This window comes from Hyla sarda, unplaced genomic scaffold (assembly GCF_029499605.1).
Source record: "Hyla sarda isolate aHylSar1 unplaced genomic scaffold, aHylSar1.hap1 scaffold_523, whole genome shotgun sequence".
NCBI classification, from domain to species: domain Eukaryota; kingdom Metazoa; phylum Chordata; class Amphibia; order Anura; family Hylidae; genus Hyla; species Hyla sarda.
Genome location: NW_026610534.1, coordinates 221,596 through 234,009, shown reverse-complemented (window position 1 = coordinate 234,009; position 12,414 = coordinate 221,596). Strand labels below are relative to the sequence as shown.

At 55.4% G+C, this 12,414-nt stretch overlaps 11 non-coding genes and 10 pseudogenes across 11 annotated transcripts; all 21 read left to right on the top strand.

The window, feature by feature from the left end:
* The first annotated feature begins 143 nt into the window (after nucleotides 1-143).
* LOC130338608 (5S ribosomal RNA) lies at nucleotides 144-262 on the top strand. The gene has a single exon (XR_008879260.1). It is a non-coding gene; the product is annotated as a 5S ribosomal RNA (ribosomal RNA).
* Nucleotides 263-562: 300 nt separating this feature from the next.
* LOC130338770 (5S ribosomal RNA) lies at nucleotides 563-682 on the top strand (annotated as a pseudogene).
* Nucleotides 683-1,331: 649 nt separating this feature from the next.
* On the top strand, nucleotides 1,332-1,450 carry LOC130338515 (5S ribosomal RNA). Its single transcript, XR_008879199.1, has one exon. It is a non-coding gene; the product is annotated as a 5S ribosomal RNA (ribosomal RNA).
* A 300-nt stretch (nucleotides 1,451-1,750) lies between these two features.
* On the top strand, nucleotides 1,751-1,870 carry LOC130338769 (5S ribosomal RNA; annotated as a pseudogene).
* A 651-nt stretch (nucleotides 1,871-2,521) lies between these two features.
* LOC130338514 (5S ribosomal RNA) lies at nucleotides 2,522-2,640 on the top strand. The gene has a single exon (XR_008879198.1). It is a non-coding gene; the product is annotated as a 5S ribosomal RNA (ribosomal RNA).
* Nucleotides 2,641-2,940: 300 nt separating this feature from the next.
* Nucleotides 2,941-3,060, top strand: LOC130338767 (5S ribosomal RNA; annotated as a pseudogene).
* Nucleotides 3,061-3,711: 651 nt separating this feature from the next.
* On the top strand, nucleotides 3,712-3,830 carry LOC130338513 (5S ribosomal RNA). Its single transcript, XR_008879197.1, has one exon. It is a non-coding gene; the product is annotated as a 5S ribosomal RNA (ribosomal RNA).
* Nucleotides 3,831-4,130: 300 nt separating this feature from the next.
* On the top strand, nucleotides 4,131-4,250 carry LOC130338766 (5S ribosomal RNA; annotated as a pseudogene).
* A 651-nt stretch (nucleotides 4,251-4,901) lies between these two features.
* LOC130338510 (5S ribosomal RNA) lies at nucleotides 4,902-5,020 on the top strand. The gene has a single exon (XR_008879195.1). It is a non-coding gene; the product is annotated as a 5S ribosomal RNA (ribosomal RNA).
* Nucleotides 5,021-5,320: 300 nt separating this feature from the next.
* On the top strand, nucleotides 5,321-5,440 carry LOC130338765 (5S ribosomal RNA; annotated as a pseudogene).
* A 663-nt stretch (nucleotides 5,441-6,103) lies between these two features.
* LOC130338509 (5S ribosomal RNA) lies at nucleotides 6,104-6,222 on the top strand. The gene has a single exon (XR_008879194.1). It is a non-coding gene; the product is annotated as a 5S ribosomal RNA (ribosomal RNA).
* A 300-nt stretch (nucleotides 6,223-6,522) lies between these two features.
* Nucleotides 6,523-6,642, top strand: LOC130338763 (5S ribosomal RNA; annotated as a pseudogene).
* Nucleotides 6,643-7,302: 660 nt separating this feature from the next.
* On the top strand, nucleotides 7,303-7,421 carry LOC130338596 (5S ribosomal RNA). The gene has a single exon (XR_008879259.1). It is a non-coding gene; the product is annotated as a 5S ribosomal RNA (ribosomal RNA).
* Nucleotides 7,422-7,721: 300 nt separating this feature from the next.
* On the top strand, nucleotides 7,722-7,841 carry LOC130338762 (5S ribosomal RNA; annotated as a pseudogene).
* Nucleotides 7,842-8,505: 664 nt separating this feature from the next.
* LOC130338508 (5S ribosomal RNA) lies at nucleotides 8,506-8,624 on the top strand. Its single transcript, XR_008879193.1, has one exon. It is a non-coding gene; the product is annotated as a 5S ribosomal RNA (ribosomal RNA).
* A 300-nt stretch (nucleotides 8,625-8,924) lies between these two features.
* On the top strand, nucleotides 8,925-9,044 carry LOC130338761 (5S ribosomal RNA; annotated as a pseudogene).
* A 666-nt stretch (nucleotides 9,045-9,710) lies between these two features.
* LOC130338507 (5S ribosomal RNA) lies at nucleotides 9,711-9,829 on the top strand. Its single transcript, XR_008879192.1, has one exon. It is a non-coding gene; the product is annotated as a 5S ribosomal RNA (ribosomal RNA).
* A 300-nt stretch (nucleotides 9,830-10,129) lies between these two features.
* On the top strand, nucleotides 10,130-10,249 carry LOC130338760 (5S ribosomal RNA; annotated as a pseudogene).
* Nucleotides 10,250-10,909: 660 nt separating this feature from the next.
* Nucleotides 10,910-11,028, top strand: LOC130338584 (5S ribosomal RNA). The gene has a single exon (XR_008879258.1). It is a non-coding gene; the product is annotated as a 5S ribosomal RNA (ribosomal RNA).
* Nucleotides 11,029-11,328: 300 nt separating this feature from the next.
* On the top strand, nucleotides 11,329-11,448 carry LOC130338759 (5S ribosomal RNA; annotated as a pseudogene).
* Nucleotides 11,449-12,109: 661 nt separating this feature from the next.
* Nucleotides 12,110-12,228, top strand: LOC130338506 (5S ribosomal RNA). The gene has a single exon (XR_008879191.1). It is a non-coding gene; the product is annotated as a 5S ribosomal RNA (ribosomal RNA).
* Nucleotides 12,229-12,414: the final 186 nt, after the last annotated feature.

Genomic DNA, 12,414 nt, shown 5'->3' with positions numbered 1-12,414 from the left:
AGAGCCAGTGAGCTGAAGCAGCCTTGGAGCTGGGCTGAGTGCGTGGAAAGGAGGGGGGCAGGAAGCAGGCCCAGTGCTGAGCAGCAGGCAGGCAGGCAGGCAGGCTGCAGAGTAGAAGAGCTGCAAATGAGAGGCTCGTCTCTGCCTACGGCCACACCACCCTGAACACGCCCGATCTCATCTGATCTCGGAAGCTAAGCAGGGTCGGGCCTGGTTAGTACTTGGATGGGAGACCGCCTGGGAATACCAGGTGCTGTAGGCTTTTTGCTTTTTCTCACTTCAACCAGCAGGGGTCAGTCTCCCCTATGCCTTTTTTACATTCACTTTCTTAGCTGCACATTTGCTTCTTTTCTTCTTTTTTTATGGCCTTTCTCCCTTGTGTTGTTTATGTGACGTCACAGTACGGGATATGCTCCTACAGTCCTATCAGCTTGAGTCCCTGCACGTCCCCAGGGCTCACCTGCAATGTACGCAGGGGTGCGCTACCTGCTGTCCAGCCCTTTGCGCAACGGTCCGCGGCCTGGAGGAAAGCTGCTTGTGCGACAGAGTGGGGCCAGCCAGTGTCTACCGGCCACACCACCCTGGGTATGCCCGATCTCGTCTGATCTCGGAAGCCAAGCAGGGTCGGGCTCGGACAGTACTGGGATGGTTGACCTCCTGGGAATACCGGGTGCTGTAGACAGGTTGCGATGTTTCTTTACACTTTCTCCTCTGGCCCAGCCTGGGAAGGCACTTTCCCGAATATCCGGGGGGGGGGGGGGGGGAGATTTACGAAAACCTGTTTTGGGGGAAAAGTTGGCCCATTGCCCGTAAGCATCCAATGAGATGGCTTCTTCCAGTTTCAAAAAGGTAGCAAATGAAAAGAAGCAATGTGATCGGTTGCTACGGGCAACTGCTCCGCTTTTTCTCTGCGCAGGTTTTGACGAATCTCCCCCATTCAACTTGGGGCAAGCCAGAGCTGGAAGCCGCAGAGGCCTGTGTGCCGGTTTGCTGCTTGCTACTGTCAGCACACAATCCGTCCATCCAGCTCCATGTCCCGGCCAGAAAAGCTCATTGCCCCTGCAGCCAGGCATGTGTAAATATAAGAGTTAAAAGCAGCCCAGCCAGGAAATGGCCAGGCTTTGAGCAGGCTGAGGCTGAAGGGGCCAGCCCGAGCAAGGGCTCCCTGTGCAAAGCAGTTTGTGTACGTAAGCCATAGAGCCAGTGAGCTGAAGCAGCCTTGGAGCTGGGCTGAGTGCGTGGAAAGGAGGGGGGCAGGAAGCAGGCCCAGTGCTGAGCAGCAGGCAGGCAGGCTGCAGAGTAGAAGAGCTGCAAATGAGAGGCTCGTCTCTGCCTACGGCCACACCACCCTGAACACGCCCGATCTCGTCTGATCTCGGAAGCTAAGCAGGGTCGGGCCTGGTTAGTACTTGGATGGGAGACCGCCTGGGAATACCAGGTGCTGTAGGCTTTTTGCTTTTTCTCACTTCAACCAGCAGGGGTCAGTCTCCCCTATGCCTTTTTTACATTCACTTTCTTAGCTGCACATTTGCTTCTTTTCTTCTTTTTTTATGGCCTTTCTCCCTTGTGTTGTTTATGTGACGTCACAGTACGGGATATGCTCCTACAGTCCTATCAGCTTGAGTCCCTGCACGTCCCCAGGGCTCACCTGCAATGTACGCAGGGGTGCGCTACCTGCTGTCCAGCCCTTTGCGCAACGGTCCGCGGCCTGGAGGAAAGCTGCTTGTGCGACAGAGTGGGGCCAGCCAGTGTCTACCGGCCACACCACCCTGGGTATGCCCGATCTCGTCTGATCTCGGAAGCCAAGCAGGGTCGGGCTCGGACAGTACTGGGATGGTTGACCTCCTGGGAATACCGGGTGCTGTAGACAGGTTGCGATGTTTCTTTACACTTTCTCCTCTGGCCCAGCCTGGGAAGGCACTTTCCCGAATATCGGGGGGGGGGGGGAGATTTACGAAAACCTGTTTTGGGGGAAAAGTTGGCCCATTGCCCGTAAGCATCCAATGAGATGGCTTCTTCCAGTTTCAAAAAGGTAGCTAATAAAAAATGAAAAGAAGCAATGTGATCGGTTGCTACGGGCAACTGCTCCGCTTTTTCTCTGCGCAGGTTTTGACGAATCTCCCCCATTCAACTTGGGGCAAGCCAGAGCTGGAAGCCGCAGAGGCCTGTGTGCCGGTTTGCTGCTTGCTACTGTCAGCACACAATCCGTCCATCCAGCTCCATGTCCCGGCCAGAAAAGCTCATTGCCCCTGCAGCCAGGCATGTGTAAATATAAGAGTTAAAAGCAGCCCAGCCAGGAAATGGCCAGGCTTTGAGCAGGCTGAGGCTGAAGGGGCCAGCCCGAGCAAGGGCTCCCTGTGCAAAGCAGTTTGTGTACGTAAGCCATAGAGCCAGTGAGCTGAAGCAGCCTTGGAGCTGGGCTGAGTGCGTGGAAAGGAGGGGGGCAGGAAGCAGGCCCAGTGCTGAGCAGCAGGCAGGCAGGCTGCAGAGTAGAAGAGCTGCAAATGAGAGGCTCGTCTCTGCCTACGGCCACACCACCCTGAACACGCCCGATCTCGTCTGATCTCGGAAGCTAAGCAGGGTCGGGCCTGGTTAGTACTTGGATGGGAGACCGCCTGGGAATACCAGGTGCTGTAGGCTTTTTGCTTTTTCTCACTTCAACCAGCAGGGGTCAGTCTCCCCTATGCCTTTTTTACATTCACTTTCTTAGCTGCACATTTGCTTCTTTTCTTCTTTTTTTATGGCCTTTCTCCCTTGTGTTGTTTATGTGACGTCACAGTACGGGATATGCTCCTACAGTCCTATCAGCTTGAGTCCCTGCACGTCCCCAGGGCTCACCTGCAATGTACGCAGGGGTGCGCTACCTGCTGTCCAGCCCTTTGCGCAACGGTCCGCGGCCTGGAGGAAAGCTGCTTGTGCGACAGAGTGGGGCCAGCCAGTGTCTACCGGCCACACCACCCTGGGTATGCCCGATCTCGTCTGATCTCGGAAGCCAAGCAGGGTCGGGCTCGGACAGTACTGGGATGGTTGACCTCCTGGGAATACCGGGTGCTGTAGACAGGTTGCGATGTTTCTTTACACTTTCTCCTCTGGCCCAGCCTGGGAAGGCACTTTCCCGAATATCGGGGGGGGGGGGGAGATTTACGAAAACCTGTTTTGGGGGAAAAGTTGGCCCATTGCCCGTAAGCATCCAATGAGATGGCTTCTTCCAGTTTCAAAAAGGTAGCTAATAAAAAATGAAAAGAAGCAATGTGATCGGTTGCTACGGGCAACTGCTCCGCTTTTTCTCTGCGCAGGTTTTGACGAATCTCCCCCATTCAACTTGGGGCAAGCCAGAGCTGGAAGCCGCAGAGGCCTGTGTGCCGGTTTGCTGCTTGCTACTGTCAGCACACAATCCGTCCATCCAGCTCCATGTCCCGGCCAGAAAAGCTCATTGCCCCTGCAGCCAGGCATGTGTAAATATAAGAGTTAAAAGCAGCCCAGCCAGGAAATGGCCAGGCTTTGAGCAGGCTGAGGCTGAAGGGGCCAGCCCGAGCAAGGGCTCCCTGTGCAAAGCAGTTTGTGTACGTAAGCCATAGAGCCAGTGAGCTGAAGCAGCCTTGGAGCTGGGCTGAGTGCGTGGAAAGGAGGGGGGCAGGAAGCAGGCCCAGTGCTGAGCAGCAGGCAGGCAGGCTGCAGAGTAGAAGAGCTGCAAATGAGAGGCTCGTCTCTGCCTACGGCCACACCACCCTGAACACGCCCGATCTCGTCTGATCTCGGAAGCTAAGCAGGGTCGGGCCTGGTTAGTACTTGGATGGGAGACCGCCTGGGAATACCAGGTGCTGTAGGCTTTTTGCTTTTTCTCACTTCAACCAGCAGGGGTCAGTCTCCCCTATGCCTTTTTTACATTCACTTTCTTAGCTGCACATTTGCTTCTTTTCTTCTTTTTTTATGGCCTTTCTCCCTTGTGTTGTTTATGTGACGTCACAGTACGGGATATGCTCCTACAGTCCTATCAGCTTGAGTCCCTGCACGTCCCCAGGGCTCACCTGCAATGTACGCAGGGGTGCGCTACCTGCTGTCCAGCCCTTTGCGCAACGGTCCGCGGCCTGGAGGAAAGCTGCTTGTGCGACAGAGTGGGGCCAGCCAGTGTCTACCGGCCACACCACCCTGGGTATGCCCGATCTCGTCTGATCTCGGAAGCCAAGCAGGGTCGGGCTCGGACAGTACTGGGATGGTTGACCTCCTGGGAATACCGGGTGCTGTAGACAGGTTGCGATGTTTCTTTACACTTTCTCCTCTGGCCCAGCCTGGGAAGGCACTTTCCCGAATATCGGGGGGGGGGGGGAGATTTACGAAAACCTGTTTTGGGGGAAAAGTTGGCCCATTGCCCGTAAGCATCCAATGAGATGGCTTCTTCCAGTTTCAAAAAGGTAGCTAATAAAAAATGAAAAGAAGCAATGTGATCGGTTGCTACGGGCAACTGCTCCGCTTTTTCTCTGCGCAGGTTTTGACGAATCTCCCCCATTCAACTTGGGGCAAGCCAGAGCTGGAAGCCGCAGAGGCCTGTGTGCCGGTTTGCTGCTTGCTACTGTCAGCACACAATCCGTCCATCCAGCTCCATGTCCCGGCCAGAAAAGCTCATTGCCCCTGCAGCCAGGCATGTGTAAATATAAGAGTTAAAAGCAGCCCAGCCAGGAAATGGCCAGGCTTTGAGCAGGCTGAGGCTGAAGGGGCCAGCCCGAGCAAGGGCTCCCTGTGCAAAGCAGTTTGTGTACGTAAGCCATAGAGCCAGTGAGCTGAAGCAGCCTTGGAGCTGGGCTGAGTGCGTGGAAAGGAGGGGGGCAGGAAGCAGGCCCAGTGCTGAGCAGCAGGCAGGCAGGCTGCAGAGTAGAAGAGCTGCAAATGAGAGGCTCGTCTCTGCCTACGGCCACACCACCCTGAACACGCCCGATCTCGTCTGATCTCGGAAGCTAAGCAGGGTCGGGCCTGGTTAGTACTTGGATGGGAGACCGCCTGGGAATACCAGGTGCTGTAGGCTTTTTGCTTTTTCTCACTTCAACCAGCAGGGGTCAGTCTCCCCTATGCCTTTTTTACATTCACTTTCTTAGCTGCACATTTGCTTCTTTTCTTCTTTTTTTATGGCCTTTCTCCCTTGTGTTGTTTATGTGACGTCACAGTACGGGATATGCTCCTACAGTCCTATCAGCTTGAGTCCCTGCACGTCCCCAGGGCTCACCTGCAATGTACGCAGGGGTGCGCTACCTGCTGTCCAGCCCTTTGCGCAACGGTCCGCGGCCTGGAGGAAAGCTGCTTGTGCGACAGAGTGGGGCCAGCCAGTGTCTACCGGCCACACCACCCTGGGTATGCCCGATCTCGTCTGATCTCGGAAGCCAAGCAGGGTCGGGCTCGGACAGTACTGGGATGGTTGACCTCCTGGGAATACCGGGTGCTGTAGACAGGTTGCGATGTTTCTTTACACTTTCTCCTCTGGCCCAGCCTGGGAAGGCACTTTCCCGAATATCGGGGGGGGGGGGGGGGGAGATTTACGAAAACCTGTTTTGGGGGAAAAGTTGGCCCATTGCCCGTAAGCATCCAATGAGATGGCTTCTTCCAGTTTCAAAAAGGTAGCAAATAAAAAATGAAAAGAAGCAATGTGATCGGTTGCTACGGGCAACTGCTCCGCTTTTTCTCTGCGCAGGTTTTGACGAATCTCCCCCATTCAACTTGGGGCAAGCCAGAGCTGGAAGCCGCAGAGGCCTGTGTGCCGGTTTGCTGCTTGCTACTGTCAGCACACAATCCGTCCATCCAGCTCCGTGTCCCGGCCAGAAAAGCTCATTGCCCCTGCAGCCAGGCATGTGTAAATATAAGAGTTAAAAGCAGCCCAGCCAGGAAATGGCCAGGCTTTGAGCAGGCTGAGGCTGAAGGGGCCAGCCCGAGCAAGGGCTCCCTGTGCAAAGCAGTTTGTGTACGTAAGCCATAGAGCCAGTGAGCTGAAGCAGCCTTGGAGCTGGGCTGAGTGCGTGGAAAGGAGGGGGGCAGGAAGCAGGCCCAGTGCTGAGCAGCAGGCAGGCAGGCAGGCAGGCTGCAGAGTAGAAGAGCTGCAAATGAGAGGCTCGTCTCTGCCTACGGCCACACCACCCTGAACACGCCCGATCTCGTCTGATCTCGGAAGCTAAGCAGGGTCGGGCCTGGTTAGTACTTGGATGGGAGACCGCCTGGGAATACCAGGTGCTGTAGGCTTTTTGCTTTTTCTCACTTCAACCAGCAGGGGTCAGTCTCCCCTATGCCTTTTTTACATTCACTTTCTTAGCTGCACATTTGCTTCTTTTCTTCTTTTTTTATGGCCTTTCTCCCTTGTGTTGTTTATGTGACGTCACAGTACGGGATATGCTCCTACAGTCCTATCAGCTTGAGTCCCTGCACGTCCCCAGGGCTCACCTGCAATGTACGCAGGGGTGCGCTACCTGCTGTCCAGCCCTTTGCGCAACGGTCCGCGGCCTGGAGGAAAGCTGCTTGTGCGACAGAGTGGGGCCAGCCAGTGTCTACCGGCCACACCACCCTGGGTATGCCCGATCTCGTCTGATCTCGGAAGCCAAGCAGGGTCGGGCTCGGACAGTACTGGGATGGTTGACCTCCTGGGAATACCGGGTGCTGTAGACAGGTTGCGATGTTTCTTTACACTTTCTCCTCTGGCCCAGCCTGGGAAGGCACTTTCCCGAATATCGGGGGGGGGGGGGGAGATTTACGAAAACCTGTTTTGGGGGAAAAGTTGGCCCATTGCCCGTAAGCATCCAATGAGATGGCTTCTTCCAGTTTCAAAAAGGTAGCAAATAAAAAATGAAAAGAAGCAATGTGATCGGTTGCTACGGGCAACTGCTCCGCTTTTTCTCTGCGCAGGTTTTGACGAATCTCCCCCATTCAACTTGGGGCAAGCCAGAGCTGGAAGCCGCAGAGGCCTGTGTGCCGGTTTGCTGCTTGCTACTGTCAGCACACAATCCGTCCATCCAGCTCCGTGTCCCGGCCAGAAAAGCTCATTGCCCCTGCAGCCAGGCATGTGTAAATATAAGAGTTAAAAGCAGCCCAGCCAGGAAATGGCCAGGCTTTGAGCAGGCTGAGGCTGAAGGGGCCAGCCCGAGCAAGGGCTCCCTGTGCAAAGCAGTTTGTGTACGTAAGCCATAGAGCCAGTGAGCTGAAGCAGCCTTGGAGCTGGGCTGAGTGCGTGGAAAGGAGGGGGGCAGGAAGCAGGCCCAGTGCTGAGCAGCAGGCAGGCAGGCAGGCAGGCTGCAGAGTAGAAGAGCTGCAAATGAGAGGCTCGTCTCTGCCTACGGCCACACCACCCTGAACACGCCCGATCTCATCTGATCTCGGAAGCTAAGCAGGGTCGGGCCTGGTTAGTACTTGGATGGGAGACCGCCTGGGAATACCAGGTGCTGTAGGCTTTTTGCTTTTTCTCACTTCAACCAGCAGGGGTCAGTCTCCCCTATGCCTTTTTTACATTCACTTTCTTAGCTGCACATTTGCTTCTTTTCTTCTTTTTTTATGGCCTTTCTCCCTTGTGTTGTTTATGTGACGTCACAGTACGGGATATGCTCCTACAGTCCTATCAGCTTGAGTCCCTGCACGTCCCCAGGGCTCACCTGCAATGTACGCAGGGGTGCGCTACCTGCTGTCCAGCCCTTTGCGCAACGGTCCGCGGCCTGGAGGAAAGCTGCTTGTGCGACAGAGTGGGGCCAGCCAGTGTCTACCGGCCACACCACCCTGGGTATGCCCGATCTCGTCTGATCTCGGAAGCCAAGCAGGGTCGGGCTCGGACAGTACTGGGATGGTTGACCTCCTGGGAATACCGGGTGCTGTAGACAGGTTGCGATGTTTCTTTACACTTTCTCCTCTGGCCCAGCCTGGGAAGGCACTTTCCCGAATATCGGGGGGGGGGGGGGGGGGAGATTTACGAAAACCTGTTTTGGGGGAAAAGTTGGCCCATTGCCCGTAAGCATCCAATGAGATGGCTTCTTCCAGTTTCAAAAAGGTAGCAAATAAAAAATGAAAAGAAGCAATGTGATCGGTTGCTACGGGCAACTGCTCCGCTTTTTCTCTGCGCAGGTTTTGACGAATCTCCCCCATTCAACTTGGGGCAAGCCAGAGCTGGAAGCCGCAGAGGCCTGTGTGCCGGTTTGCTGCTTGCTACTGTCAGCACACAATCCGTCCATCCAGCTCCGTGTCCCGGCCAGAAAAGCTCATTGCCCCTGCAGCCAGGCATGTGTAAATATAAGAGTTAAAAGCAGCCCAGCCAGGAAATGGCCAGGCTTTGAGCAGGCTGAGGCTGAAGGGGCCAGCCCGAGCAAGGGCTCCCTGTGCAAAGCAGTTTGTGTACGTAAGCCATAGAGCCAGTGAGCTGAAGCAGCCTTGGAGCTGGGCTGAGTGCGTGGAAAGGAGGGGGGCAGGAAGCAGGCCCAGTGCTGAGCAGCAGGCAGGCAGGCAGGCAGGCTGCAGAGTAGAAGAGCTGCAAATGAGAGGCTCGTCTCTGCCTACGGCCACACCACCCTGAACACGCCCGATCTCGTCTGATCTCGGAAGCTAAGCAGGGTCGGGCCTGGTTAGTACTTGGATGGGAGACCGCCTGGGAATACCAGGTGCTGTAGGCTTTTTGCTTTTTCTCACTTCAACCAGCAGGGGTCAGTCTCCCCTATGCCTTTTTTACATTCACTTTCTTAGCTGCACATTTGCTTCTTTTCTTCTTTTTTTATGGCCTTTCTCCCTTGTGTTGTTTATGTGACGTCACAGTACGGGATATGCTCCTACAGTCCTATCAGCTTGAGTCCCTGCACGTCCCCAGGGCTCACCTGCAATGTACGCAGGGGTGCGCTACCTGCTGTCCAGCCCTTTGCGCAACGGTCCGCGGCCTGGAGGAAAGCTGCTTGTGCGACAGAGTGGGGCCAGCCAGTGTCTACCGGCCACACCACCCTGGGTATGCCCGATCTCGTCTGATCTCGGAAGCCAAGCAGGGTCGGGCTCGGACAGTACTGGGATGGTTGACCTCCTGGGAATACCGGGTGCTGTAGACAGGTTGCGATGTTTCTTTACACTTTCTCCTCTGGCCCAGCCTGGGAAGGCACTTTCCCGAATATCGGGGGGGGGGGGGGGGAGATTTACGAAAACCTGTTTTGGGGGAAAAGTTGGCCCATTGCCCGTAAGCATCCAATGAGATGGCTTCTTCCAGTTTCAAAAAGGTAGCAAATAAAAAATGAAAAGAAGCAATGTGATCGGTTGCTACGGGCAACTGCTCCGCTTTTTCTCTGCGCAGGTTTTGACGAATCTCCCCCATTCAACTTGGGGCAAGCCAGAGCTGGAAGCCGCAGAGGCCTGTGTGCCGGTTTGCTGCTTGCTACTGTCAGCACACAATCCGTCCATCCAGCTCCGTGTCCCGGCCAGAAAAGCTCATTGCCCCTGCAGCCAGGCATGTGTAAATATAAGAGTTAAAAGCAGCCCAGCCAGGAAATGGCCAGGCTTTGAGCAGGCTGAGGCTGAAGGGGCCAGCCCGAGCAAGGGCTCCCTGTGCAAAGCAGTTTGTGTACGTAAGCCATAGAGCCAGTGAGCTGAAGCAGCCTTGGAGCTGGGCTGAGTGCGTGGAAAGGAGGGGGGCAGGAAGCAGGCCCAGTGCTGAGCAGCAGGCAGGCAGGCAGGCAGGCAGGCTGCAGAGTAGAAGAGCTGCAAATGAGAGGCTCGTCTCTGCCTACGGCCACACCACCCTGAACACGCCCGATCTCGTCTGATCTCGGAAGCTAAGCAGGGTCGGGCCTGGTTAGTACTTGGATGGGAGACCGCCTGGGAATACCAGGTGCTGTAGGCTTTTTGCTTTTTCTCACTTCAACCAGCAGGGGTCAGTCTCCCCTATGCCTTTTTTACATTCACTTTCTTAGCTGCACATTTGCTTCTTTTCTTCTTTTTTTATGGCCTTTCTCCCTTGTGTTGTTTATGTGACGTCACAGTACGGGATATGCTCCTACAGTCCTATCAGCTTGAGTCCCTGCACGTCCCCAGGGCTCACCTGCAATGTACGCAGGGGTGCGCTACCTGCTGTCCAGCCCTTTGCGCAACGGTCCGCGGCCTGGAGGAAAGCTGCTTGTGCGACAGAGTGGGGCCAGCCAGTGTCTACCGGCCACACCACCCTGGGTATGCCCGATCTCGTCTGATCTCGGAAGCCAAGCAGGGTCGGGCTCGGACAGTACTGGGATGGTTGACCTCCTGGGAATACCGGGTGCTGTAGACAGGTTGCGATGTTTCTTTACACTTTCTCCTCTGGCCCAGCCTGGGAAGGCACTTTCCCGAATATCGGGGGGGGGGGGGGAGATTTACGAAAACCTGTTTTGGGGGAAAAGTTGGCCCATTGCCCGTAAGCATCCAATGAGATGGCTTCTTCCAGTTTCAAAAAGGTAGCAAATAAAAAATGAAAAGAAGCAATGTGATCGGTTGCTACGGGCAACTGCTCCGCTTTTTCTCTGCGCAGGTTTTGACGAATCTCCCCCATTCAACTTGGGGCAAGCCAGAGCTGGAAGCCGCAGAGGCCTGTGTGCCGGTTTGCTGCTTGCTACTGTCAGCACACAATCCGTCCATCCAGCTCCGTGTCCCGGCCAGAAAAGCTCATTGCCCCTGCAGCCAGGCATGTGTAAATATAAGAGTTAAAAGCAGCCCAGCCAGGAAATGGCCAGGCTTTGAGCAGGCTGAGGCTGAAGGGGCCAGCCCGAGCAAGGGCTCCCTGTGCAAAGCAGTTTGTGTACGTAAGCCATAGAGCCAGTGAGCTGAAGCAGCCTTGGAGCTGGGCTGAGTGCGTGGAAAGGAGGGGGGCAGGAAGCAGGCCCAGTGCTGAGCAGCAGGCAGGCAGGCAGGCAGGCTGCAGAGTAGAAGAGCTGCAAATGAGAGGCTCGTCTCTGCCTACGGCCACACCACCCTGAACACGCCCGATCTCATCTGATCTCGGAAGCTAAGCAGGGTCGGGCCTGGTTAGTACTTGGATGGGAGACCGCCTGGGAATACCAGGTGCTGTAGGCTTTTTGCTTTTTCTCACTTCAACCAGCAGGGGTCAGTCTCCCCTATGCCTTTTTTACATTCACTTTCTTAGCTGCACATTTGCTTCTTTTCTTCTTTTTTTATGGCCTTTCTCCCTTGTGTTGTTTATGTGACGTCACAGTACGGGATATGCTCCTACAGTCCTATCAGCTTGAGTCCCTGCACGTCCCCAGGGCTCACCTGCAATGTACGCAGGGGTGCGCTACCTGCTGTCCAGCCCTTTGCGCAACGGTCCGCGGCCTGGAGGAAAGCTGCTTGTGCGACAGAGTGGGGCCAGCCAGTGTCTACCGGCCACACCACCCTGGGTATGCCCGATCTCGTCTGATCTCGGAAGCCAAGCAGGGTCGGGCTCGGACAGTACTGGGATGGTTGACCTCCTGGGAATACCGGGTGCTGTAGACAGGTTGCGATGTTTCTTTACACTTTCTCCTCTGGCCCAGCCTGGGAAGGCACTTTCCCGAATATCCGGGGGGGGGGGGGGGGGAGATTTACGAAAACCTGTTTTGGGGGAAAAGTTGGCCCATTGCCCGTAAGCATCCAATGAGATGGCTTCTTCCAGTTTCAAAAAGGTAGCAAATGAAAAGAAGCAATGTGATCGGTTGCTACGGGCAACTGCTCCGCTTTTTCTCTGCGCAGGTTTTGACGAATCTCCCCCATTCAACTTGGGGCAAGCCAGAGCTGGAAGCCGCAGAGGCCTGTGTGCCGGTTTGCTGCTTGCTACTGTCAGCACACAATCCGTCCATCCAGCTCCATGTCCCGGCCAGAAAAGCTCATTGCCCCTGCAGCCAGGCATGTGTAAATATAAGAGTTAAAAGCAGCCCAGCCAGGAAATGGCCAGGCTTTGAGCAGGCTGAGGCTGAAGGGGCCAGCCCGAGCAAGGGCTCCCTGTGCAAAGCAGTTTGTGTACGTAAGCCATAGAGCCAGTGAGCTGAAGCAGCCTTGGAGCTGGGCTGAGTGCGTGGAAAGGAGGGGGGCAGGAAGCAGGCCCAGTGCTGAGCAGCAGGCAGGCAGGCAGGCAGGCAGGCTGCAGAGTAGAAGAGCTGCAAATGAGAGGCTCGTCTCTGCCTACGGCCACACCACCCTGAACACGCCCGATCTCGTCTGATCTCGGAAGCTAAGCAGGGTCGGGCCTGGTTAGTACTTGGATGGGAGACCGCCTGGGAATACCAGGTGCTGTAGGCTTTTTGCTTTTTCTCACTTCAACCAGCAGGGGTCAGTCTCCCCTATGCCTTTTTTACATTCACTTTCTTAGCTGCACATTTGCTTCTTTTCTTCTTTTTTTATGGCCTTTCTCCCTTGTGTTGTTTATGTGACGTCACAGTACGGGATATGCTCCTACAGTCCTATCAGCTTGAGTCCCTGCACGTC